We start from the raw sequence: 17463 nt of genomic DNA, 5'->3' as shown, positions 1-17463 counted from the left end.
TCCCGCTCTTTCAACACCCGCTCATCTCTGCTGCCGTGCTGCAAACAGCCACTCCTGTGTGTTCTCGCTTTTTAAATTGCCGCTTCCCTCTGCTCGTGCTATTTGAAAAATAACTCAAATCTTTTACTCCCTCACGTTACAAGCGATTCTCACTGCTCCCGCTCTTTGTACCGAAGGATATCTGTGCCCCCGCTCATTTAACAGCCGCTCCTCTCTGTGTGCGCTCTTGAAACAGTCGGGAAGTTTAATTTTTAAATACACGCTTTCTGAAATATTTCCATAAACACTGCATTGGCCGGCAATCGAACCCGGGTCTCCCGCGTGGCAGGTGAGAATTCTACCCCTGAACCACCAATGCTCACATTACGAACACATTCAAGTTTAAAGATAGTGCAATTAGTGTTTAATTTTTGTTAATAAAAGGCCAAGAACAACAAAGCACCTCATATTCTGAAGATAGAAACATAGAAACTTAGAAAGTAGGTGCAGGAGTAGGCCATTCGTCCCTTCCAGCCAGCACCACCATTCAATATGATCATGGCTGAGCATGCAACTTCACTTCCCCTTCCTGATTTCTCTCCATGCCCCTTGATCACTTTAGCCGAAAGGGCCATATCTCACTCTCTTTTGAGTATATCTATCCAACTGGCTTCCACATCTTTCTGTGGTACATAATTCCACTGGTTCACAATGATCTGAGTGAAGAAGATTCTCCTCGTGTCGGTCCTAAATGGTTTACACTTTATCCTTAGACAGTGACCGCTGGTACTGGGCTTCCTTTATTCGGACTGCGGGAACCATTTTATGCCATCAAACCTGTCCATTCCCGACCAAATTTTAAATGTTTCTATGAGCACCCCTCTCATTCTTCTAAATTCCAGCGAGTATAAGCCTAGTCGATCCAGTCTTTCTTCATGTCAGTCCTGCCATCCCTGGAATCAATCTGGTGAATATTCGCTACACTCCCTCAAAAGCAAGAATGTCCTTCCTCAGATTAGATGATCATAACTGCACACAATACTCAAGGTCTGGTCTCAGCAAGGTGCTGTACAAGTCTCCATGCTCCGATACCCTCATCTCCTCGCTATGAAGGCCAGCATGACATTTGGCTTCCTTTACTGCATGCTGTAACTGTATGTATGAATGACTTCAACGACTGATGTACCAAAATACCCAGGTCTCAATACCCCTCCGCTTTTACAAATCGGTCAACATTCAGATAACATTCTACCTTCAAGGTTTTGCCACCAAAGTGGATAAACTCACACTTATCTTCATTATATGGCATCTGCCATCCACCTAATCTGTCCAATTCCGCTGCAGCCTCCTAGCAGCTCGCACTGCAACCCAGCTTGGTGTGATTTGCAAAGTTGGAGATATTTCATTGATGGAATTATTGAAAATCGCTACAGCTCGAGGAAACGGTACCGCCGCTCCTTTCTGCTCCTCCTTATTAAACTGCCGCCCAGACTTGCTCCCGCTCTTTCAACACCCGCTCATCTCTGCTGCCGTGCTGCAAACAGCCACTCCTGTGTGTTCTCGCTTTTTAAATTGCCGCTTCCCTCTGCTCGTGCTATTTGAAAAATAACTCAAATCCTTTACTCCCTCACGTTACAAGCGATCCTCACTGCTCCCACTCTTTATACCGAAGGATATCTGTGCCCCCGCTCATATAACAGCCGCTCTTCTCTGTGTGCGCTCTTGAAACACTCGGGAAGTTTAATTTTTAAATACACGCTTTCTGAAATACTTCCATAAACACTGCATTGGCCGGGAATCGAACCCGGGTCTCCCGCGTGGCAGGCGAAAATTCTACCCCTGAACCACCAATGCTCACATTCCGAGCACATTCAAGTTTAAAGATAGTGCAATTAGTGTTTAATTTTTGTTAATAAAAGGCGAAGAACAACAAAGCACCTCATATTCTGAAGATAGAAACATAGAAACTTAGAAAGTAGGTGCAGGAGTAGGCCATTCGTCCCTTCCAGCCAGCACCACCATTCAATATGATCATGGCTGAGCATGCAACTTCACTTCCCCTTCCTGATTTCTCTCCATGCCCCTTGATCACTTTAGCCGTAAGGGCCATATCTCACTGTCTTTTGAGTATATCTATCCAACTGGCTTCCACATCTTTCTGTGGTACAGAATTCCACACGTTCACAATGATCTGAGTGAAGAAGATTCTCCTCGTGTCGGTCCTAAATGGTTTACACTTTATCCTAAGACAGTGACCACTGGTACTGGGCTTCCTTTATTCGGACTGCGGGAACCTTTTTACGCCATCAAACCTGTCCATTCCCGACCAAATTTTAAATGTTTCTATGAGCTCCCCTCTCATTCTTCTAAATTCCAGCGAGTATTAGCCTAGTCGATCCAGTCTTTCTTCATGTCAGTCCTGCCATCCCTGGAATCAATCTGGTGAATATTCGCTACACTCCCTCAAAAGCAAGAATGTCCTTCCTCAGATTAGATGATCATAACTGCACACAATACTCAAGGTCTGGTCTCAGCAAGGTGCTGTACAAGTCTCCATGCTCCGATACACTAATCTCCTCGCTATGAAGGCCAGCATGACATTTGGCTTCCTTTACTGCATGCTGTACCTGTATGTATGAATGACTTCAACGACTGATGTACCAAAATACCCAGGTCTCAATACCCCTCCGCTTTTACAAATCGGTCAACATTCAGATAACATTCTACCTTCAAGGTTTTGCCACCAAAGTGGATAAACTCACACTTATCTTCATTATATGGCATCTGCCATCCACCTAATCTGTCCAATTCCGCTGCAGCCTCCGAGCAGCTCGCACTGCAACCCAGCTTGGTGTGATTTGCAAAGTTGGAGATATTACATTGATGGAATTATTGAAAATCGCTACAGCTCGAGGAAACGGTACCGCCGCTCCTTTCTGCTCCTCCTTATTAAACTGCCGCCCAGACTTTCTCCCGCTCTTTCAACACCCGCTCATCTCTGCTGCCGTGCTGCAAACAGCCACTCCTGTGTGTTCTCGCTTTTTAAATTGCCGCTTCCCTCTGCTCGTGCTATTTGAAAAATAACTCAAATCCTTTCCTCCCTCACGTTACAAGCGATCCTCACTGCTCCCGCTCTTTGTACCGAAGGATATCTGTGCCCCCGCTCATCTCTGTGTACGCTCTTGAAACAGTCGGGAAGTTTAATTTTTAAATACACGCTTTCTGAAATACTTCCATAAACACTGCATTGGCCGGGAATCGAACCCGGGTCTCCTGCGTGGCAGGCGAGAATTCTACCCCTGAACCACCAATGCTCACATTACGAACACATTCAAGTTTAAAGATAGTGCAATTAGTGTTTAATTTTTGTTAATAAAAGGCGAAGAACAACAAAGCGCCTCATATTCTGAAGATAGAAACATAGAAACTTAGAAAGTAGGTGCAGGAGTAGGCCATTCGTCCCTTCCAGCCAGCACCACCATTCAATATGATCATGGCTGAGCATGCAACTTCACTTCCCCTTCCTGATTTCCCTCCATGCCCCTTGATCACTTTAGCCGTAAGGGCCATATCTCACTGTCTTTTGAGTATATCTATCCAACTGGCTTCCACATCTTTCTGTGGTACAGAATTCCACAGGTTCACAATGATCTGAGTGAAGAAGATTCTTCTCGTGTCGGTCCTAAATGGTTTACACTTTATCCTAAGACAGTGACCGCTGGTACTGGGCTTCCTTTATTCGGACTGCGGGAACCTTTTTACGCCATCAAACCTGTCCATTCCCGACCAGATTTTAAATGTTTCTATGAGCTCCCCTCTCATTCTTCTAAATTCCAGCGAGTATAAGCCTAGTCGATCCAGTCTTTCTTCATGTCAGTCCTGCCATCCCTGGAATCAATCTGGTGAATATTCGCTACACTCCCTCAAAAGCAAGAATGTCCTTCCTCAGATTAGATGATCATAACTGCACACAATACTCAAGGTCTGGTCTCAGCAAGGTGCTGTACAAGTCTCCATGCTCCGACACCCTAATCTCCTCGCTATGAAGGCCAGCATGACATTTGTCTTCCTTTACTGCATGTTGTACCTGTAAGTATGAATGACTTCAACGACTGATGTACCAAAATATCCAGGTCTCAATACCCCTCCGCTTTTACAAATCGGTCAACATTCAGATAACATTCTACCTTCAAGGTTTTGCCACCAAAGTGGATAAACTCACACTTATCTTCATTATATGGCATCTGCCATCCACCTAATCTGTCCAATTCCGCTGCAGCCTCCTAGCAGCTCGCACTGCAACCCAGCTTGGTGTGATTTGCAAAGTTGGAGATATTACATTGATGGAATTATTGAAAATCGCCACAGCTCGAGGAAACGGTACCGCCGCTCCTTTCTGCTCCTCCTTATTAAACTGCCGCCTGGACTTGCTCCTGCTCTTTCAACACCCGCTCATCTCTGCTGCTGTGCTGCAAACAGCCACTCCTGTGTGTTCTCGCTTTTTAAATTGCCGCTTCCCTCTGCTCGTGCTATTTGAAAAATAACTCAAATCCTTTGCTCCCTCACGTTACAAGGGATCCTCACTGCTCCCGCTCTTTATACCGAAGGATATCTGTGCCCCCGCCCATTTAACAGCCGCTCCTCTCTGTGTGCGCTCTTGAAACAGTCGGGAAGCTTAATTTTTAAATACACGCTTTCTGAAATACTTCCATAACCACTGCATTGGCCGGGAATCGAACCCGGGTCTCCCGCGTGGCACGCGAGAATTCTACCCCTGAACCACCAATGCTCACATTACGAACACATTCAAGTTTAAAGATAGTGCAATTAGTGTTTAATTTTTGTTAATAAAAGGCGAAGAACAACAAAGCACCTCATATTCTGAAGATAGAAACATAGAAACTTAGAAAGTAGGTGCAGGAGTAGGCCATTCGTCCCTTCCAGCCAGCACCACCATTCAATATGATCATGGCTGAGCATGCAACTTCACTTCCCCTTCCTGATTTCCCTCCATGCCCCTTGATCACTTTAGCCGTAAGGGCCATATCTCACTGTCTTTTGAGTATATCTATCCAACTGGCTTCCACATCTTTCTGTGGTACAGAATTCCACAGGTTCACAATGATCTGAGTGAAGAAGATTCTTCTCGTGTCGGTCCTAAATGGTTTACACTTTATCCTAAGACAGTGACCGCTGGTACTGGGCTTCCTTTATTCGGACTGCGGGAACCTTTTTACGCCATCAAACCTGTCCATTCCTGACCAGATTTTAAATGTTTCTATGAGCTCCCCTCTCATTCTTCTAAATTCCAGCGAGTATAAGCCTAGTCGATCCAGTCTTTCTTCATGTCAGTCCTGCCATCCCTGGAATCAATCTGGTGAATATTCGCTGCACTCCCTCAAAAGCAAGAATGTCCTTCCTCAGATTAGATGATCATAACTGCACACAATACTCAAGGTCTGGTCTCAGCAAGGTGCTGTACAAGTCTCCATGCTCCGATACCCTAATCTCCTCGCTATGAAGGCCAGCATGACATTTGGCTTCCTTTACTGCATGTTGTACCTGTATGTATGAATGACTTCAACGACTGATGTACCAAAATACCCAGGTCTCAATACCCCTCCGCTTTTACAAATCGGTCAACATTCAGATAACATTCTACCTTCAAGGTTTTGCCACCAAAGTGGATAAACTCACACTTATCTTCATTATATGGCATCTGCCATCCACCTAATCTGTCCAATTCCGCTGCAGCCTCCGAGCAGCTCGCACTGCAACCCAGCTTGGTGTGATTTGCAAAGTTGGAGATATTACATTGATGGAATTATTGAAAATCGCCACAGCTCGAGGAAACGGTACCGCCGCTCCTTTCTGCTCCTCCTTATTAAACTGCCGCCCAGACTTGCTCCCGCTCTTTCAACACCCGCTCATCTCTGCTGTCGTGCTGCAAACAGCCACTCCTGTGTGTCTCGCTTTTTAAATTGCCGCTTCCCTCTGCTCGTGCTATTAGAAAAATAACTCAAATCCTTTACTCGCTCACGTTACAAGCGAACCTCACTGCTCCCGCTCTTTATACCGAAGGATATCTGTGCCCCCGCTCATTTAACAGCCGCTCCTCTCTGTGTGCGCTCTTGAAACAGTCGAAAAGTTTAATTTTTAAATACACGCTTTCTGAAATACTTCCATAAACACTGCATTGGCCGGGAATCGAACCCGGGTCTCCCGCGTGGCAGGCGAGAATTCTACCCCTGAACCACCAATGCTCACATTACGAACACATTCAAGTTTAAAGATAGTGCAATTAGTGTTTAATTTTTGTTAATAAAAGGCGAAGAACAACAAAGCACCTCATATTCTGAAGATAGAAACATAGAAACTTAGAAAGTAGTTGCAGGAGTAGGCCATTCGTCCCTTCCAGCCAGCACCACCATTCAATATGATCATGGCTGAGCATGCAACTTCACTTCCCCTTCCTGATTTCTCTCCATGCCCCTTGATCACTTTAGCCGTAAGGGCCATATCTCACTGTCTTTTGAGTATATCTATCCAACTGGCTTCCACATCTTTCTGTGGTACAGAATTCCACAGGTTCACAATGATCTGAGTGAAGAAGATTCTCCTCGTGTCGGTCCTAAATGGTTTACACTTTATCCTTAGACAGTGACCGCTGGTACTGGGCTTCCTTTATTCGGACTGCGGGAACCATTTTATGCCATCAAACCTGTCCATTCCCGACCAAATTTTAAATGTTTCTATGAGCACCCCTCTCATTCTTCTAAATTCCAGCGAGTATAAGCCTAGTCGATCCAGTCTTTCTTCATGTCAGTCCTGCCATCCCTGGAATCAATCTGGTGAATATTCGCTACACTCCCTCAAAAGCAAGAATGTCCTTCCTCAGATTAGAAGATCATAACTGCACACAATACTCAAGGTTTGGTCTCAGCAAGGTGCTGTACAAGTCTCCATGCTCCGATACCCTAATCTCCTCGCTATGAAGGCCAGCATGACATTTGGCTTCCTTTACTGCATGCTGTACCTGTATGTATGAATGACTTCAACGACTGATGTACCAAAATACCCAGGTCTCAAAACTCCTCCGCTTTTACAAATCGGTCAACATTCAGATAACATTCTACCTTCAAGGTTTTGCCACCAAAGTGGATAAACTCACACTTATCTTCATTATATGGCATCTGCCATCCACCTAATCTGTCCAATTCCGCTGCAGCCTCCGAGCAGCTCGCACTGCAACCCAGCTTGGTGTGATTTGCAAAGTTGGAGATATTACATTGATGGAATTATTGAAAATCGCCACAGCTCGAGGAAACGGTCCCGCCGCTCCTTTCTGCTCCTCCTTATTAAACTGCCGCCCAGACTTGCTCCCGCTCTTTCAACACCCGCTCATCTCTGCTGCCGTGCTGCAAACAGCCACTCCTGTGTGTTCTCGCTTTTTAAATTGCCGCTTCCCTCTGCTCGTGCTGTTAGAAAAATAACTCAAATCCTTTGCTCCCTCACGTTACAAGCGATCCTCACTGCTCCCGCTCTTTATACCGAAGGATATCTGTGCCCCCGCTCATTTAACAGCCGCTCCTCTCTGTGTGCGCTCTTGAAACAGTCGGGAAGTTTAATTTTTAAATAAACGCTTTCTGAAACACTTCCATAAACACTGCATTGGCCGGGAATCGAACCCGGGTCTCCCGCGTGGCAGGCGAGAATTCTACCCCTGAACCACCAATGCTCACATTACGAACACATTCAAGTTTAAAGATAGTGCAATTAGTGTTTAATTTTTGTTAATAAAAGGCGAAGAACAACAAAGCACCTCATATTCTGAAGATAGAAACATAGAAACTTAGAAAGTAGGTGCAGGAGTAGGCCATTCGTCCCTTCCAGCCAGCACCACCATTCAATATGATCATGGCTGAGCATGCAACTTCACTTCCCCTTCCTGATTTCTCTCCATGCCCCTTGATCACTTTAGCCGTAAGGGCCATATCTCACTGTCTTTTGAGTATATCTATCCAACTGGCTTCCACATCTTTCTGTGGTACAGAATTCCACAGGTTCACAATGATCTGAGTGAAGAAGATTCTCCTCGTGTCGGTCCTAAATGGTTTACACTTTATCCTTAGACAGTGACCGCTGGTACTGGGCTTCCTTTATTCGGACTGCGGGAACCATTTTATGCCATCAAACCTGTCCATTCCCGACCAAATTTTAAATGTTTCTATGAGCACCCCTCTCATTCTTCTAAATTCCAGCGAGTATAAGCCTAGTCGATCCAGTCTTTCTTCATGTCAGTCCTGCCATCCCTGGAATCAATCTGGTGAATATTCGCTACACTCCCTCAAAAGCAAGAATGTCCTTCCTCAGATTAGAAGATCATAACTGCACACAATACTCAAGGTTTGGTCTCAGCAAGGTGCTGTACAAGTCTCCATGCTCCGATACCCTAATCTCCTCGCTATGAAGGCCAGCATGACATTTGGCTTCCTTTACTGCATGCTGTACCTGTATGTATGAATGACTTCAACGACTGATGTACCAAAATACCCAGGTCTCAAAACTCCTCCGCTTTTACAAATCGGTCAACATTCAGATAACATTCTACCTTCAAGGTTTTGCCACCAAAGTGGATAAACTCACACTTATCTTCATTATATGGCATCTGCCATCCACCTAATCTGTCCAATTCCGCTGCAGCCTCCGAGCAGCTCGCACTGCAACCCAGCTTGGTGTGATTTGCAAAGTTGGAGATATTACATTGATGGAATTATTGAAAATCGCCACAGCTCGAGGAAACGGTCCCGCCGCTCCTTTCTGCTCCTCCTTATTAAACTGCCGCCCAGACTTGCTCCCGCTCTTTCAACACCCGCTCATCTCTGCTGCCGTGCTGCAAACAGCCACTCCTGTGTGTTCTCGCTTTTTAAATTGCCGCTTCCCTCTGCTCGTGCTGTTAGAAAAATAACTCAAATCCTTTACTCCCTCACGTTACAAGCGATCCTCACTGCTCCCGCTCTTTATACCGAAGGATATCTGTGCCCCCGCTCATTTAACAGCCGCTCCTCTCTGTGTGCGCTCTTGAAACAGTCGGGAAGTTTAATTTTTAAATAAACGCTTTCTGAAACACTTCCATAAACACTGCATTGGCCGGGAATCGAACCCGGGTCTCCCGCGTGGCAGGCGAGAATTCTACCCCTGAACCACCAATGCTCACATTACGAACACATTCAAGTTTAAAGATAGTGCAATTAGTGTTTAATTTTTGTTAATAAAAGGCGAAGAACAACAAAGCACCTCATATTCTGAAGATAGAAACATAGAAACTTAGAAAGTAGGTGCAGGAGTAGGCCATTCGTCCCTTCCAGCCAGCACCACCATTCAATATGATCATGGCTGAGCATGCAACTTCACTTCCCCTTCCTGATTTCTCTCCATGCCCCTTGATCACTTTAGCCGTAAGGGCCATATCTCACTGTCTTTTGAGTATATCTATCCAACTGGCTTCCACATCTTTCTGTGGTACAGAATTCCACAGGTTCACAATGATCTGAGTGAAGAAGATTCTCCTCGTGTCGGTCCTAAATGGTTTACACTTTATCCTTAGACAGTGACCGCTGGTACTGGGCTTCCTTTATTCGGACTGCGGGAACCATTTTATGCCATCAAACCTGTCCATTCCCGACCAAATTTTAAATGTTTCTATGAGCACCCCTCTCATTCTTCTAAATTCCAGCGAGTATAAGCCTAGTCGATCCAGTCTTTCTTCATGTCAGTCCTGCCATCCCTGGAATCAATCTGGTGAATATTCGCTACACTCCCTCAAAAGCAAGAATGTCCTTCCTCAGATTAGAAGATCATAACTGCACACAATACTCAAGGTTTGGTCTCAGCAAGGTGCTGTACAAGTCTCCATGCTCCGATACCCTAATCTCCTCGCTATGAAGGCCAGCATGACATTTGGCTTCCTTTACTGCATGCTGTACCTGTATGTATGAATGACTTCAACGACTGATGTACCAAAATACCCAGGTCTCAAAACTCCTCCGCTTTTACAAATCGGTCAACATTCAGATAACATTCTACCTTCAAGGTTTTGCCACCAAAGTGGATAAACTCACACTTATCTTCATTATATGGCATCTGCCATCCACCTAATCTGTCCAATTCCGCTGCAGCCTCCGAGCAGCTCGCACTGCAACCCAGCTTGGTGTGATTTGCAAAGTTGGAGATATTACATTGATGGAATTATTGAAAATCGCCACAGCTCGAGGAAACGGTCCCGCCGCTCCTTTCTGCTCCTCCTTATTAAACTGCCGCCCAGACTTGCTCCCGCTCTTTCAACACCCGCTCATCTCTGCTGCCGTGCTGCAAACAGCCACTCCTGTGTGTTCTCGCTTTTTAAATTGCCGCTTCCCTCTGCTCGTGCTGTTAGAAAAATAACTCAAATCCTTTACTCCCTCACGTTACAAGCGATCCTCACTGCTCCCGCTCTTTATACCGAAGGATATCTGTGCCCCCGCTCATTTAACAGCCGCTCCTCTCTGTGTGCGCTCTTGAAACAGTCGGGAAGTTTAATTTTTAAATACACGCTTTCTGAAATACTTCCATAAACACTGCATTGGCCGGGAATCGAACCCGGGTCTCCCGCGTGGCAGGCGAGAATTCTACCCCTGAACCACCAATGCTCACATTACGAACGCATTCAAGTTTAAAGATAGTGCAATTAGTGTTTAATTTTTGTTAATAAAAGGCGAAGAACAACAAAGCACCTCATATTCTCAAGATAGAAACATAGAAACTTAGAAAGTAGTTGCAGGAGTAGGCCATTCGTCCCTTCCAGCCAGCACCACCATTCAATATGATCATGGCTGAGCATGCAACTTCACTTCCCCTTCCTGATTTCTCTCCATGCCCCTTGATCACTTTAGCCGTAAGGGCCATATCTCACTGTCTTTTGAGTATATCTATCCAACTGGCTTCCACATCTTTCTGTGGTACAGAATTCCACAGGTTCACAATGATCTGAGTGAAGAAGATTCTCCTCGTGTCGGTCCTAAATGGTTTACACTTTATCCTTAGACAGTGACCGCTGGTACTGGGCTTCCTTTATTCGGACTGCGGGAACCATTTTATGCCATCAAACCTGTCCATTCCCGACCAAATTTTAAATGTTTCTATGAGCACCCCTCTCATTCTTCTAAATTCCAGCGAGTATAAGCCTATTCGATCCAGTCTTTCTTCATGTCAGTCCTGCCATCCCTGGAATCAATCTGGTGAATATTCGCTACACTCCCTCAAAAGCAAGAATGTCCTTCCTCAGATTAGAAGATCATAACTGCACACAATACTTAAGGTTTGGTCTCAGCAAGGTGCTGTACAAGTCTCCATGCTCCGATACCCTAATCTCCTCGCTATGAAGGCCAGCATGACATTTGGCTTCCTTTACTGCATGCTGTACCTGTATGTATGAATGACTTCAACGACTGATGTACCAAAATACCCAGGTCTCAAAACCCCTCCGCTTTTACAAATCGGTCAACATTCAGATAACATTCTACCTTCAAGGTTTTGCCACCAAAGTGGATAAACTCACACTTATCTTCATTATATGGCATCTGCCATCCACCTAATCTGTCCAATTCCGCTGCAGCCTCCGAGCAGCTCGCACTGCAACCCAGCTTGGTGTGATTTGCAAAGTTGGAGATATTGCATTGATGGAATTATTGAAAATCGCCACAGCTCGAGGAAACGGTACCGCCGCTCCTTTCTGCTCCTCATTATTAAACTGCCGCCCAGACTTGCTCCCGCTCTTTCAACACCCGCTCATCTCTGCTGTCGTGCTGCAAACAGCCACTCCTGTGTGTCTCGCTTTTTAAATTGCCGCTTCCCTCTGCTCGTGCTGTTAGAAAAATAACTCAAATCCTTTACTCCCTCACGTTACAAGCGATCCTCACTGCTCCCGCTCTTTATACCGAAGGATATCTGTGCCCCCGCTCATTTAACAGCCGCTCCTCTCTGTGTGCGCTCTTGAAACAGTCGGGAAGTTTAATTTTTAAATACACGCTTTCTGAAATACTTCCATAAACACTGCATTGGCCGGGAATCGAACCCGGGTCTCCCGCGTGGCAGGCGAGAATTCTACCCCTGAACCACCAATGCTCACATTACAAACGCATTCAAGTTTAAAGATAGTGCAATTAGTGTTTAATTTTTGTTAATAAAAGGCGAAGAACAACAAAGCACCTCATATTCTCAAGATAGAAACATAGAAACTTAGAAAGTAGTTGCAGGAGTAGGCCATTCGTCCCTTCCAGCCAGCACCACCATTCAATATGATCATGGCTGAGCATGCAACTTCACTTCCCCTTCCTGATTTCTCTCCATGCCCCTTGATCACTTTAGCCGTAAGGGCCATATCTCACTGTCTTTTGAGTATATCTATCCAACTGGCTTCCACATCTTTCTGTGGTACAGAATTCCACAGGTTCACAATGATCTGAGTGAAGAAGATTCTCCTCGTGTCGGTCCTAAATGGTTTACACTTTATCCTTAGACAGTGACCGCTGGTACTGGGCTTCCTTTATTCGGACTGCGGGAACCATTTTATGCCATCAAACCTGTCCATTCCCGACCAAATTTTAAATGTTTCTATGAGCACCCCTCTCATTCTTCTAAATTCCAGCGAGTATAAGCCTAGTCGATCCAGTCTTTCTTCATGTCAGTCCTGCCATCCCTGGAATCAATCTGGTGAATATTCGCTACACTCCCTCAAAAGCAAGAATGTCCTTCCTCAGATTAGAAGATCATAACTGCACACAATACTCAAGGTTTGGTCTCAGCAAGGTGCTGTACAAGTCTCCATGCTCCGATACCCTAATCTCCTCGCTATGAAGGCCAGCATGACATTTGGCTTCCTTTACTGCATGCTGTACCTGTATGTATGAATGACTTCAACGACTGATGTACCAAAATACCCAGGTCTCAAAACCCCTCCGCTTTTACAAATCGGTCAACATTCAGATAACATTCTACCTTCAAGGTTTTGCCACCAAAGTGGATAAACTCACACTTATCTTCATTATATGGCATCTGCCATCCACCTAATCTGTCCAATTCCGCTGCGGCCTCCGAGCAGCTCGCACTGCAACCCAGCTTGGTGTGATTTGCAAAGTTGGAGATATTGCATTGATGGAATTATTGAAAATCGCCACAGCTCGAGGAAACGGTACCGCCGCTCCTTTCTGCTCCTCCTTATTAAACTGCCGCCCAGACTTGCTCCCGCTCTTTCAACACCCGCTCATCTCTGCTGTCGTGCTGCAAACAGCCACTCCTGTGTGTCTCGCTTTTTAAATTGCCGCTTCCCTCTGCTCGTGCTGTTAGAAAAATAACTCAAATCCTTTACTCCCTCACGTTACAAGCGATCCTCACTGCTCCCGCTCTTTGTACCGAAGGATATCTGTGCCCCCGCTCATTTAACAGCCGCTCCTCTCTGTGTGCGCTCTTGAAACAGTCGGGAAGTTTAATTTTTAAATAAACGCTTTCTGAAATACTTCCATAAACACTGCATTGGCCGGGAATCGAACCCGGGTCTCCCGCGTGGCAGGCGAGAATTCTACCCCTGAACCACCAATGCTCACATTACAAACGCATTCAAGTTTAAAGATAGTGCAATTAGTGTTTAATTTTTGTTAATAAAAGGCGAAGAACAACAAAGCACCTCATATTCTCAAGATAGAAACATAGAAACTTAGAAAGTAGTTGCAGGAGTAGGCCATTCGTCCCTTCCAGCCAGCACCACCATTCAATATGATCATGGCTGAGCATGCAACTTCACTTCCCCTTCCTGATTTCTCTCCATGCCCCTTGATCACTTTAGCCGTAAGGGCCATATCTCACTGTCTTTTGAGTATATCTATCCAACTGGCTTCCACATCTTTCTGTGGTACAGAATTCCACAGGTTCACAATGATCTGAGTGAAGAAGATTCTCCTCGTGTCGGTCCTAAATGGTTTACACTTTATCCTTAGACAGTGACCGCTGGTACTGGGCTTCCTTTATTCGGACTGCGGGAACCATTTTATGCCATCAAACCTGTCCATTCCCGACCAAATTTTAAATGTTTCTATGAGCACCCCTCTCATTCTTCTAAATTCCAGCGAGTATAAGCCTCGTCGATCCAGTCTTTCTTCATGTCAGTCCTGCCATCCCTGGAATCAATCTGGTGAATATTCGCTACACTCCCTCAAAAGCAAGAATGTCCTTCCTCAGATTAGAAGATCATAACTGCACACAATACTCAAGGTTTGGTCTCAGCAAGGTGCTGTACAAGTCTCCATGCTCCGATACCCTAATCTCCTCGCTATGAAGGCCAGCATGACATTTGGCTTCCTTTACTGCATGCTGTACCTGTATGTATGAATGACTTCAACGACTGATGTACCAAAATACCCAGGTCTCAAAACCCCTCCGCTTTTACAAATCGGTCAACATTCAGATAACATTCTACCTTCAAGGTTTTGCCACCAAAGTGGATAAACTCACACTTATCTTCATTATATGGCATCTGCCATCCACCTAATCTGTCCAATTCCGCTGCGGCCTCCGAGCAGCTCGCACTGCAACCCAGCTTGGTGTGATTTGCAAAGTTGGAGATATTGCATTGATGGAATTATTGAAAATCGCCACAGCTCGAGGAAACGGTACCGCCGCTCCTTTCTGCTCCTCCTTATTAAACTGCCACCCAGACTTGCTCCCGCTCTTTCAACACCCGCTCATCTCTGCTGTCGTGCTGCAAACAGCCACTCCTGTGTGTCTCGCTTTTTAAATTGCCGCTTCCCTCTGCTCGTGCTGTTAGAAAAATAACTCAAATCCTTTACTCCCTCACGTTACAAGCGATCCTCACTGCTCCCGCTCTTTGTACCGAAGGATATCTGTGCCCCCGCTCATTTAACAGCCGCTCCTCTCTGTGTGCGCTCTTGAAACAGTCGGGAAGTTTAATTTTTAAATACACGCTTTCTGAAATACTTCCATAAACACTGCATTGGCCGGGAATCGAACCCGGGTCTCCCGCGTGGCAGGCGAGAATTCTACCCCTGAACCACCAATGCTCACATTACGAACACATTCAAGTTTAAAGATAGTGCAATTAGTGTTTAATTTTTGTTAATAAAAGGCGAACAACAACAAAGCACCTCATATTCTGAAGATAGAAACATAGAAACTTAGAAAGTAGTTGCAGGAGTAGGCCACTCGTCCCTTCCAGCCAGCACCACCATTCAATATGATCATGGCTGAGCATGCAACTTCACTTTCCCTTCCTGATTTCTCTCCATGCACCTTGATCACTTTAGCCGTAAGGGCCATATCTCACTGTCTTTTGAGTATATCTATCCAACTGGCTTCCACATCTTTCTGTGGTACAGAATTCCACAGGTTCACAATGATCTGAGTGAAGAAGATTCTCCTCGTGTCGGTCCTAAATGGTTTACACTTTATCCTTAGACAGTGACCGCTGGTACTGGGCTTCCATTATTCGGACTGCGGGAACCATTTTATGCCATCAAACCTGTCCATTCCCGACCACATTTTAAATGTTTCTATGAGCACCCCTCTCATTCTTCTAAATTCCAGCGAGTATAAGCCTAGTCGATCCAGTCTTTCTTCATGTCAGTCCTGCCATCCCTGGAATCAATCTGGTGAATATTCGCTACACTCCCTCAAAAGCAAGAATGTCCTTCCTCAGATTAGAAGATCATAACTGCACACAATACTCAAGGTTTGGTCTCAGCAAGGTGCTGTACAAGTCTCCATGCTCCGATACCCTAATCTCCTCGCTATGAAGGCCAGCATGACATTTGGCTTCCTTTACTGCATGCTGTACCTGTATGTATGAATGACTTCAACGACTGATGTACCAAAATACCCAGGTCTCAAAACCCCTCCGCTTTTACAAATCGGTCAACATTCAGATAACATTCTACCTTCAAGGTTTTGCCGCCAAAGTGGATTAGCTCACACTTATCTTCATTATATGGCATCTGCCATCCACCTAATCTGTCCAATTCCGCTGCAGCCTCCGAGCAGCTCGCACTGCAACCCAGCTTGGTGTGATTTGCAAAGTTGGAGATATTACATTGATGGAATTATTGAAAATCGCCACAGCTCGAGGAAACGGTACCGCCGCTCCTTTCTGCTCCTCCTTATTAAACTGCCGCCCAGACTTGCTCCCGCTCTTTCAACACCCGCTCATCTCTGCTGCCGTGCTGCAAACAGCCACTCCTGTGTGTTCTCGCTTTTTAAATTGCCGCTTCCCTCTGCTCGTGCTATTAGAAAAATAACTCAAATCCTTTATTCCCTCACGTAACAAGCGATCCTCACTGCTCCCGCTCTTTATACCGAAGGATATCTGTGCCCCCGCTCATTTTACAGCCGCTACTCTCTGTGTACGCTCTTGAAACAGTCGGGAAGTTTAATTTTTAAATACACGCTTTCTGAAATACTTCCATAAACACTGCATTGGCCGGGAATCGAACCCGGGTCTCCCGCGTGGCAGGCGAAAATTCTACCCCTGAACCACCAATGCTCACATTACGAACACATTCAAGTTTAAAGATAGTGCAATTAGTGTTTAATTTTTGTTAATAAAAGGCGAAGAACAACAAAGCACCTCATATTCTGAAGATAGAAACATAGAAACTTAGAAAGTAGTTGCAGGAGTAGGCCATTCGTCCCTTCCAGCCAGCACCACCATTCAATATGATCATGGCTGAGCATGCAACTTCACTTCCCCTTCCTGATTTCTCTCCATGCCCCTTGATCACTTTAGCCGTAAGGGCCATATCTCACTGTCTTTTGAGTATATCTATCCAACTGGCTTCCACATCTTTCTGTGGTACAGAATTCCACAGGTTCACAATGATCTGAGTGAAGAAGATTCTCCTCGTGTCGGTCCTAAATGGTTTACACTTTATCCTTAGACAGTGACCGCTGGTACTGGGCTTCCTTTATTCGGACTGCGGGAACCATTTTATGCCATCAAACCTGTCCATTCCCGACCAAATTTTAAATGTTTCTATGAGCACCCCTCTCATTCTTCTAAATTCCAGCGAGTATAAGCCTAGTCGATCCAGTCTTTCTTCATGTCAGTCCTGCCATCCCTGGAATCAATCTGGTGAATATTCGCTACACTCCCTCAAAAGCAAGAATGTCCTTCCTCAGATTAGAAGATCATAACTGCACACAATACTCAAGGTTTGGTCTCAGCAAGGTGCTGTACAAGTCTCCATGCTCCGATACCCTAATCTCCTCGCTATGAAGGCCAGCATGACATTTGGCTTCCTTTACTGCATGCTGTACCTGTATGTATGAATGACTTCAACGACTGATGTACCAAAATACCCAGGTCTCAAAACCCCTCCGCTTTTACAAATCGGTCAACATTCAGATAACATTCTACCTTCAAGGTTTTGCCACCAAAGTGGA

The 17463-nt window shown here is 45.4% G+C and overlaps 1 protein-coding gene and 12 non-coding genes across 13 annotated transcripts in view; all 13 read right to left on the bottom strand.

Moving 5' to 3' along the window:
* The window catches only part of LOC139248232 (zinc finger protein 84-like), a 1036220-nt gene that overhangs the window by 497496 nt on the left and 521261 nt on the right, over positions 1-17463 (bottom strand). The gene's annotated exons all lie outside the window — the stretch shown is intronic.
* On the bottom strand, positions 288-358 carry trnag-gcc (transfer RNA glycine (anticodon GCC)). Its single transcript has one exon. It is a non-coding gene; the product is annotated as a tRNA-Gly (tRNA).
* Positions 1763-1833, bottom strand: trnag-gcc (transfer RNA glycine (anticodon GCC)). The gene has a single exon. It is a non-coding gene; the product is annotated as a tRNA-Gly (tRNA).
* On the bottom strand, positions 3223-3293 carry trnag-gcc (transfer RNA glycine (anticodon GCC)). Its single transcript has one exon. It is a non-coding gene; the product is annotated as a tRNA-Gly (tRNA).
* Positions 4698-4768, bottom strand: trnag-gcc (transfer RNA glycine (anticodon GCC)). Its single transcript has one exon. It is a non-coding gene; the product is annotated as a tRNA-Gly (tRNA).
* On the bottom strand, positions 6172-6242 carry trnag-gcc (transfer RNA glycine (anticodon GCC)). Its single transcript has one exon. It is a non-coding gene; the product is annotated as a tRNA-Gly (tRNA).
* trnag-gcc (transfer RNA glycine (anticodon GCC)) lies at positions 7647-7717 on the bottom strand. The gene has a single exon. It is a non-coding gene; the product is annotated as a tRNA-Gly (tRNA).
* trnag-gcc (transfer RNA glycine (anticodon GCC)) lies at positions 9122-9192 on the bottom strand. The gene has a single exon. It is a non-coding gene; the product is annotated as a tRNA-Gly (tRNA).
* trnag-gcc (transfer RNA glycine (anticodon GCC)) lies at positions 10597-10667 on the bottom strand. The gene has a single exon. It is a non-coding gene; the product is annotated as a tRNA-Gly (tRNA).
* Positions 12071-12141, bottom strand: trnag-gcc (transfer RNA glycine (anticodon GCC)). The gene has a single exon. It is a non-coding gene; the product is annotated as a tRNA-Gly (tRNA).
* Positions 13545-13615, bottom strand: trnag-gcc (transfer RNA glycine (anticodon GCC)). Its single transcript has one exon. It is a non-coding gene; the product is annotated as a tRNA-Gly (tRNA).
* Positions 15019-15089, bottom strand: trnag-gcc (transfer RNA glycine (anticodon GCC)). The gene has a single exon. It is a non-coding gene; the product is annotated as a tRNA-Gly (tRNA).
* trnag-gcc (transfer RNA glycine (anticodon GCC)) lies at positions 16494-16564 on the bottom strand. Its single transcript has one exon. It is a non-coding gene; the product is annotated as a tRNA-Gly (tRNA).

Source organism: Pristiophorus japonicus, unplaced genomic scaffold, assembly GCF_044704955.1.
Source record: "Pristiophorus japonicus isolate sPriJap1 unplaced genomic scaffold, sPriJap1.hap1 HAP1_SCAFFOLD_29, whole genome shotgun sequence".
Taxonomy (NCBI): Eukaryota; Metazoa; Chordata; class Chondrichthyes; family Pristiophoridae; genus Pristiophorus; species Pristiophorus japonicus.
This window is presented reverse-complemented; position numbering and strand designations above follow the sequence as displayed.